This window comes from Dreissena polymorpha, chromosome 2 (assembly GCF_020536995.1).
Source record: "Dreissena polymorpha isolate Duluth1 chromosome 2, UMN_Dpol_1.0, whole genome shotgun sequence".
Taxonomy (NCBI): domain Eukaryota; kingdom Metazoa; phylum Mollusca; class Bivalvia; order Myida; family Dreissenidae; genus Dreissena; species Dreissena polymorpha.
The window spans coordinates 46124481-46135157 of NC_068356.1; the positions used below are offsets into that span (position 1 = coordinate 46124481).

The 10677-nt window shown below is 34.5% G+C and overlaps 1 non-coding gene across 1 annotated transcript; it reads left to right on the plus strand.

Moving 5' to 3' along the window:
- The first annotated feature begins 4490 nt into the window (after positions 1–4490).
- Trnar-ccu (transfer RNA arginine (anticodon CCU)) lies at positions 4491–4563 on the plus strand. The gene has a single exon. It is a non-coding gene; the product is annotated as a tRNA-Arg (tRNA).
- The last annotated feature ends 6114 nt before the right edge of the window (positions 4564–10677 follow it).

Consider the following 10677-nt stretch of genomic DNA (forward strand, 5'->3'; position numbering starts at 1 on the left):
AAACGCGGACAAATAGCGTTCGGTTACGATCAGTCAAATCGGCATGACTCGGTTAAACAGTGGTCATACATGTCTCAGTCTCAATTGCTTCTGCCGCTGTTAACAGTTTTGATCAGTCATTTAAAGGTCAGCCTGGGATGTAACAGACACACATCCTGTCAATGAAATATAACTACAGCTTCGTCACAGATGTGACGAATACCCCCATATGCCGCATTGACACAGAATGTTTTGAATGTTGTCTTTACAAAAAACAGCGGACACCATGCTCAATGTTTAAAACGCACTAAGTGACCCCGTGACCTAGTGTTTGACCGAACATGGCACATGTTCGAACTTGACCTACACATCAATTAGATACAACTTCTGACCAAGTGTGGTGAGGATCGGATGAGAACTACTTGAATTGGAGAGCGGACACCATGCTGAATGTGTAAAACGTACTAAGTGACCCCGTGACCTAGTTTTTGATCTGGCATGGCCCATGTTCGAACTTGGCCTTAATATCATCTAGATAAAACTTCTGACCAAGTTTGGTGAAGATCGGATGGAAAGTATTTGAATTAGAGAGCGGACACCATGCTGAGTGTTAAAAAAACGCACTAAGTGTCCCCGTGACCTTGTTTTTGGCCCGGCATGGCCCATGTTCAAACTAGACGTAGAGATAATCTAGAAAAAACTTCTTACCAAGTTTAGTGAATATATTGGATGAAAACTACTTGAATTAGAGAGCGGACAACATGCTGAATGTTTAAAACGCACTTAGTGACCCCGTGACCTAATTTTAGACCCGGCATGACCCATATTCACACTTGACCTAGACATCATCTAGATACAACATCTGACCAAGTTTGGTTAAGATCGGATGAAAACTTCTTGAATTAGAGAGCGGACACCATGCTCAATGTTTAAAACGCACTAAGTCGACCCGTGACCTAGTTTTTGACCCGGCATGACCCATATTCGAACTTGACCTAGATATCATCTAGATACAACATCTGACCAAGTTTGGTGAAGATCGGATGAAAACAACTTGATTTGGAGAGCGGACACTTAATACGGACCGACCGACCGACAGACAGACCGAGAGACAAGTTCATTCCTATTTAGCCCCCTAAACTTCGTTTGTGGGGGTATAACAACGTTGTTGTACATGCTCATTTTAGCGGGAAACTCTTTCACTGGATCAATCTTACATAGTACTCCTGGTATATAAATCTTCGTGACACATTACTCCTCGAATATAACACAATGATCTTGTACAGTTACCCTTCACAAACATTAGAACGCAAACATGCAACGAAGGGGTAACACAATTATATACATGTACATACAAAAAAAGAATTAGTTTACAAGTAATTATTAGTCATGTTTTTAATCTTAATACCAGTTACTAAGTGTGTACCTAAAATGTACCTTTTGTTTGTGACTGTCTTTCTTAATTCAATCATGAGCTAACCTTCTTCGAATAGCTTTATATACTTCTGAAAAGCCACCTTGTTCTCCGTTTTAAGGTAGAGGGAGTGTAATGCACATGTACTAGGATATATCTCATCTTGGTATTTTCTGATTGTGTTGCCAATATGAGTATCTTTTGTGCATTATCAAAAAAAAAATTAAACACAGATTTAGAAATAATTTACATTTTAGTAAACCTACCCCCTTCTCGGATTTCTACAAAATGAAGTTATGGGGTATGAAAACAAAAATAAGAGCAAAATCATTAAAAGTCAATTTATTTTATCAGGAAAACCTTTTCTGTATACCATAATATATCTACAAAATAAATTTAAAAAAAAATCAACAAATGTGTTGTTATTTTTTATAAACATCAAAGAATTTTATAATGTGAAGAATCTTTTTTGATAAATTGTACCTTATACATGGAAATAACAAACTTTTAAATCTGAAAAAAAAGACAACAAATTTTCATTGCCCACTAATATACTTGAATTAAAAAGTATCAGTAAATATTAGTTGTCAAAAATATATTGTGTATGACAATGTTGACCACAGCTAACTTAAAATAATTGAGATAAACAATGGTGACCCCCCCTTTTCATAAAATAATGTGAAAAAAAAATATATGGAATACTGTGTAAGCACTTTTATCAATGAAAGTGTGTTGGGGTACTAACATTTTGCTCACAATATTATTATTGCATCTATGCTTAACAAATTGTAGAAATAATATCGTATGTTTGCAAGTGTATTTTCAAAAGAAAGGGAGGTAACTTTGGTAATGTAAAGAAATGAAAAATAAAAAATATTGAAGCATAAACGTGTCCATTTTATATGTATACTTTCTATGCAGTCATATTAAAAGACCTTAATCCATTCAATAGGCCTTACTTACTTTAAGGATTTTGTTTACAACAAAATACAATATAAAGAGCTGTAGAATATTCTTATTCTAAAGTAAACAATGACCATCACTCTGTAACGAAAATCGACGAAAATAGCTAAAGCATTCAATTATCACTAGTTTTTTTCAACAATTGTAATGTATTAGAAAAAAGGCTTTGTAATGCTTTTCATATATCTAACAACAAATCAGCACTGTACAAGACATTTGATGGCTCCAAGGGCTGCAACCCTGTAGACGTTTCAAGAAAAAAGATAAATTTGTATGAATTGAACACCTATGTGCTTGATGTCACCAATTATTACAAATCACTCATAGTTAAACAGCTGTGTTACTTTCACACACTTTTAAGTGAATAAGAAAGCTGCAAGCTTTGGAAGAACTTTGTTGAGTACTTTCTTCATACTTGTAACTCGCGGTTGACCATTAGAGTTTTTCATAGTGAAGATGTCTCAGAGGCCAGCTTCTCCTGACCTGAATCTTTTGCGAACTCTTTGGCGACAGCTTCAATGAATTCCACAGCCCGGTTTTCCATCAGTTTGAGATTCTCTGGATGGACCTCTTTCATGTCCAGGGCTGACAGGAAATTGTTGACCTTTACAGCACCACCCATTCTATAAATAATTGCTGTAGATGTAAGAAAATAAATTGACAAGTACCTTTCATGTATTGCACCAACATTTAACAAACCATCAACAAAACAACTCAGACGGTCCGGAATTCTGAATAGTACAGCTAAAATCTTTGATTGAAACAGTCAGTCCAAAGACAGAATAGCAACGGAACAATAGCAATCTTCGAAATATATTGTTAAAAATAGTTATTTTTTAAGTTCATAGTAAAAAGTCTCAACTTGCACAGCTACATTTACTTACAAAATTACACTCATATTCCAAACAGATGTTATCGAAAGCAATTTCCATAAATGCAAAATTCATACAAACTTCTTACCTATCCCAAGCTTTGTATTGACTTCAAAACAAGGCATCCCTCTGAATTTTATATGGTGTGTTGTTCCATATGACACTCTGTTTACAGCAACACATTCAACATTTAAACACACAATATACAAGTAGCCCCCACAACATGTCTGTAGTTCATCCACAACATTGTCAAATGTTAGTGGCACCGGTCCTAGTTTAAATGACTGACATGACTGGAGGCTCTTCAATAACATATCCAATTCCACAATCCGACGTCCATGCTAGTTGTCGTTTTGTTTTCTATTGCTAAAAATGCGACAATTACCTTCTGTGTACTTTCATATATTCAAGACGTGACTCTTATTATGCTCAACTAACACATTCCCATGATTTACTGAAACTTTTCTCTAAGATTTGGATTTAAAACGTTTTTTTTTACCACTCATTGTTGTTTGCCATTGTTTTGGTTTTGAGAGTATAGTGATCTCCCTTGGAGGGTTTCCCAGGAATTCCCAATAATAATTACGAAAAATGGAAAACTTTTTTTTCTTTTATGGTAAATTCATTTGATGTTTCAAAATGCGATATAATGAAAGTCAATATGCGAGGAGATAAGTGTGTTTAATAAAAAATATTCAAATTCCCGACAGCAAATGGACATTTTCGAGTTACAACGAAATCGCACGAAATCTTACGATATTGTTCGGACAATTCCGAGCGCCTTACGCACTTTCTACCTTAATGGAAGCCACAATTAACCTACCATAACCTGGTGAATTCTTCAGAAGCCACCAGAAGACCACCAATACTTACCATCTTAAAGCTGCATGACGCCATGAACAGCGGAAAAAACGTAAAGAATGCTCTATGAGTTTTACAAATCATCGAATTAGAAATGATGTCGACGTGTGATAACGAATGTCAGCGTATTTTTTTCAAGATTTATAAACGTATGGGATCATTTGTTTTGTTTCGGTTATTTTTATAGTGGTTCGTCAAAGCATTTTTAATTGGACGAGATGCACGTGCTTTTCATACAAAATACTATACCTATAGACAGCTTATATTATGAGTCCTTTAAAAGTCAATATTACGTGGTTTTGCATCTTATGCAACACAGCGGATCAAAGCACGTTTGAATGAAATGTAAGTTATATTGTATTATTAATTGCGGATCAGTAAGTAATACATTTTAGATAGCCGCCTCCGTGGCCTAATGGATAAGGCACCGGCCTCCTAAGCCGGGGATTGCGGGTTTGAGTCCCGTCGGAGGTTAGTTTTATTTAATTTCATTAAAAATGGCGATCTCCTAAGTAAGTTACAATCATGGCATTATAAATGTTTTACACAACTTGTATATAAACAAATCTTTAAAAAAAATCAAATATTGTATATCAATTATTTTGTAGATATTAGACTAATCGACGCAAACCGACACACTAAAATGTGTTCTTTTAATAAATAAGCGAGAATAAATTACATCAATTGATGATAACAATATAAAGCAATTTTACACAATGAGGATGAACATGTTAAGAGATATTACTGAAAACATGTTTATGGTGACAACGATATATTATCCATTCGACGAAAAGCTACACATTCCTCTTTGAATCAAGTTGCTATCTTGAACAAAACACAGTAAAGTAAATATTTCATAAGAATTAAAAGCTATTGATATTGTCTCCCTCGACCCGGGTACGTTGCTATCAAAATGTTCCAGTGAAGAATTGCGATATAATTTTTAAAATACAAAACAACAACACAGCCATCAAAAATCCTTTGTATGATTTACAAGCAATTTTGGAGCAACTGGAGTTTCACTTCTTTATATTACATTAACTAAAACAAATGGCGATTTTGAATCGTTGTGAATATGCGCTGTGGAATTTTGAGATAATTATTTCTGCAAAATATTAGATGAGTTGCGTTCAGAAACATTAATATGTAATTTGAAACATAAAGCCATAACGTTTTGAATCATGAAAACAATTTGCAAAGCTTATACCTTAAAAAAAACTTGTTGGCTTTGACTGTCATTACATTGAATCATGGAGAATCACGATATTCACTTATGACAAACTTTCCAACAAAATGTACACGAGTCCCGTGTTGTCAATTGCCAATAAAATGTACACGATTCCCGTTTTGTAACAACATCACTTACACACAGCATAGACTTATGATGGCTTCTCTTGTGCACAATTCATACAAAAGTTCAGCTTCATTTATCGTAAGCACTGGATGTTCTGTAGAAGTGGTAATACGAGCTGGAAGGAAATCTCTAGCCTCTTCGCGGATGTCGGGTTCTCGAACCCAGCTTCATACCTAGCAGCCCTCCAGCAACATGGTCCAAACGCCAACCTGGTCCTTTCACCGCGCGTTCGCCTGGGCGCCTTATTTAATTGTATATAGTTGGGGCTCATGGCAAACACAGTCCATTGATGTATCTATCCATTTATTTGAAGACGTTGATCAATATATTCTCTATACACTCAGAGAACCTGCCTGATTAGCTTATAATCGTGTATGACATTTGGTCAATCAGTAAGACATGCACGCATGTTCAAATGAAAACTTTTAGACGTCTTCTTACAGTTCCCGAGTGTTTCTCAGACATAGTTAGAATCTACTAACGTGTACGACTGTCTACAAGTTTCGCAGTGTCTGACCTGTAACTACTACGAACTAAGATAATACATAACCTAAACTAACCGGACTAAAGTTTGAACGTCTACGCCTAAGGTTTCCAACAACTGCTCTGACGCAACTCGTACAGCGACTGATGACTCGGCTTGAGTCTACTGTTTCTGACAATACCAGTTGCCCATCTCTCTTCCGGAAAAGAGGTTCCATCTGACAAACAATACAAACTATGCATTCAAACTCTGCGTAATGCTCAAGGTTTATAACGTAATAAACGTTGACTATGTCTTTTTATGCCCCCGGATCGAATGATCGGGGGTATATCGTTTTTGGTTTGTCTATCTGTCTGTCATTCTGTCTGTTTGTCTGTCTGTCTGTTATCAACACTTTAACCTAAAACTTTAACCTTGGTTAAAGTTTTGCAATATTGAATAACTTGAAGATAGCAACTTGATATTTGGCATGCATGTGTATCTCATGGAGCTGCACATTTGGAGTGGTGAAAGGTCAAGGTCAATGTCATCCTTCAAGGTCAAAGGTCAAAAAAAGAAAAAAAGCGACGCATTAGGGGGCATTGTGTTTCTGACAAACACATCTCTTGTTTAATATGTAATCTAAGAAGTAATTTAAACCTCCTAAACGAATTAAGGCTGCTTACATGAGCATACATAATATCTTTTAAAATCGTCGGATAAGAAAGTGAATCGGTGTTTGATTGTGAAAGGCAATAGTTAAGGCATATTTTTACAACCATTGTTAGTGTATGTGTTCATTTGTTATGTTTTGCTTAGTTTGTAGAGTGATTCGTACAATCGGTATGCCAAGGCATGACATAGACATGCATTTCACCCAATAAACTAAACCTATGAGCAGCGTTTATGAGTCTATCCGGCAGTCTATATCACGTTAATGTGCAACTTAGAGTAGGATACAATGGATCAATGTATGTTTGTACAATTTTAACAAACTTATAAAACAAACTTCATATGCATATTCAAGTCTTATTGAAAAGCAATGTTACATATTCATTTATGACTTTTGAATTAGTATTTTTAGGTTAAAAAATATTCGCCTCCGTGGCCTAATGCATAAAGCACCGGCCGCCTGACCCGAGTATCGTGCGTTCGAGTCCCGCCGGCCATTATATTATTTTCAATTCAACTTGGCGATCTCGTTATTTATCGTTACCAATAGGAATATTATTATCTTGCACAATTAAAAAACAATAATTTCAAAGTATTCAACTACAAAACAAGTGCATCATTAAACACTCCCGATTATGTTTTATAATTATCTATTTTGCGAATTCAGACTCGCTGAAAAAATGCCAACTTATGTGAAGCTAAATTCCATTGTGACAATAAAGAGGAATTTGTTGTCTTATTACTTACATAAAAATCGTGCAATCGATGCTTAAACTATCTTACCAATGTATTTAACGTGTGTTATGCTCTATGCTCTCACCCCCTGCTGCTTAGTATCAAACTTGCGAATTTGTTACCTCTAACACAAAAAAGCATTTCATATGCAACGATAGAAAACTGGGTTTCGGCTCAATTTCGACAAAAAATCAGTATCACAGTAAACTCAGCTTCAGTTGGAAGGCCATTATTTAACCGAGCCAGGTTTTTTTTTACGATTCTACTCCTTATATCAAAACTCATATTACATTTTTTTATAAATAGCTCTATTGTTAACAATGTAGTTCCCATTGATGTAAAAAGTGCTAAGGTAAAACCACTGTTTAAGAAAGACAATAGGTCCGAGGTTTCTAATTATAGACCGGTTAGTATTTTGTCAATTGTTTCAAAAACTTAAGAGAGAGCTGTATACAACCAGTTGGAATCCTTTTTAGTGAAAAACGGTCTGTTGTATGAGTATCAGAGTAGCTTCAGGGGAAACAACTCCACTGACTCCTGTCCTATTCACCTGTCGGATCATATACGTGGACCAACCTCTAAGGGCTTGTTTACTGGTATGGTTATGTTGGATCTACAGAAGGCCTTCGACACTGTAGATCATGACATACTGGGTCGAAAGCTTCGTGCGATGGGAGTGGAGTCTGTGGAGTGGTTTTTGCTCGTACCTAACTGATAGGACGCAGTCTGTACATGTTAATGCCGCTAAATCGGTTTTCGAATCGGTTGTGTGTGGAGTTCCCCAAGGGAGTATACTGGATCCTCTCTTGTTTTTGACTTACATTAATGATATGAAAAAAAGTATATCATCCAACTGTAAATTAATTCTCTATGCTGATGATAGTGCAATTTTGTATTCACATAAAGATCCTAGTACCATCAGTCAAGTTTTAAGCAAAGAGCAGGAGTCCTGTAGTAAGTGGTTAATAGACAATAAGCTATCCCTCCATCTAGGCAAAACAGAGTGTATTCTTTTTTGTTCGGAGCGTAAACCCACTAAAGTGGACAATTTATATATATATATACAATGCAATGATCATGTTATAAAATCTCAAACGCATGTTAAATATCTTGGTTCGATTTTAGATGCTGATTTGTCTGGTACTTCTAATGTAAATAATATCGTCAAGAAGGTTAACTCTAGACTTAAATTTGTATATAGACAAAGTGCTTTTTTTAAATAAAAGTCTTAGAAGAAGCTTATGTAATTCTTTAATACAATGCATTTAGATTATGCATCCTCTTCGTGATATTGTGGGCTCACGAAACAGCTTAAGGACAAGCTACAAATAGTCCAAAATAAAAAGGTTCGTTTTATTAACGATTCCAATTGTAGAACATCACTTGGTGTATCGAATTTTGAAGATCTTGGTTTATTGAACGTTGAGCAAAGATGCAAGCAACTTCGACTAAAACCATATCCATAAGATTTTCTACAATAAATATCCAAGCTATTTGAAAGATCATTTTGTCAAATGTGCAGATGTCCATCAGTATGGGAATAGATCAATATTTAATTGTTATGTACCTCATGTTGATGGCTTTACTAGTTCTTCATTTTACTACACTGGTATGAAAGATTGGAATGCATTACCTGATAATATGAAGTCCATCAAATCGAAATTTACTTTTAAGAAACTTGTTTAAAAATATCTATTAGATGAAATGTAGGTAGACGAGAATTCCGTGTATTTTGACTTTAAGATTTGTTTAATTTAATGAAATTCCTTATTTTTTATGTTCATTTGTTTGTGTCTGTGTATTATCATGTCAACTTTTGAAAGATTCACTTAATCGGTAAAATAAATAATTTGTAAGATCATGTCGATTTTATATTAATAACTGACTGAATGATGCATTTTTCATAGATTATATTTCTAAATTTGACATTGTAATATTGTTAGGAACATAGGAAGTGAATATTGATTTAATTTACCAATCTAGTTCTTTGCAAGGATTTGTGTGGTATATATCGCCAGCAAAGAGGTCTTTAATAGACGGAAAAATACGGAGGGTGTTTTGGTAGGTATAAGACATGAATTGAATCATTCTGTTACCGAGGGAGCTATAAAAACAAAGGGATGCGCAACTTCAATGCTCCGAAGAACAAGCTAACGCGTTGTCGCGCAAAACGGAAACGAGACTTGCGACCCAACGAATTCTTCACGCGACAAGGCAAAATTTCACAGCAGCCATTTTGACAGTCCGAGACAAAGCGATTCAATCAGATTATAATTGCCAATTAACCAAGTGTTGCCAACAAAGAAGCAAAGGTTTGTTGAATTTGAGACATCTTATTTTATGTTTTATCGCCAATGCTTTATATTTACTAATAAAAACAACAGTGGGTAGTTTCGCCAAAACATGCGAAATAAACATGAAGAGTAAATTGTTCTGCGTTATTACATTTGCATTGACATAAGATAGCGTTATTCTGATTTCATCTTTATAAAAATCGGTTTAGTTACAAAACTTAATAAAACCATTGTGAGACAAACTGTGATAAACATTTTGACCGCAAAAAGACATCTGCGTGCTACAGTGATTATTTTTTTAATTATGAAGCCATTTGGAGGGACTCTTTTAATAAATTTGTCAAAACAAGCTCCACATTTAATTTTATAATCTTGGCGTTTGTCAAAATTTTACACTTACCGTCTATGTGTTTAATTCACTTTTAAATGTTTTGCTTTTGAAAACATATTATTTGATATATCAGATATGGTGAAATTTCAACACACTTGTTTACACTTCCATAATCCGATTAACGTATGTCACTATTCATGTAGGTATTCTTACAAACGTAATATTTGATTGCATTGTGTGGTGACAATTTTATTTACATTATTTGCAAATTCATAATTTTGTATTAGCTCAGAGACAATACAATGTTTGTCATTTTTTTATTTTGTAACCATTATCAATTTGATCAACATATGTCGCAGAATTTTTCGAAAGGCTCAGGCAATACTAGCCCTATATTAATCATGTTGGTATCTTTACAAACGTTACATTTTAATATAATGTGTGGTGCAAATTTAATTTGCATTATTTGCAAATTCATAATTGTGTGTAAGCTCAAAAACAATATATTTTAGTCATTTTTTTTATTTTGTAACATCGTTCAATTTGATCAACATTATTATGTCGCAGCATTTTTCGAAAGGCTCAGTCAATACTAGCTCCATATTAATCATGTTGGTATCTTTACAAACGTTACATTTCAATCCATTGTGAGGTGAAAATTTAATTTGCATTATTTGCAAATTCATAATTTTGTATTAGCTCCAAAATAATACAATTTTATTCATTTTTTTTATATTTT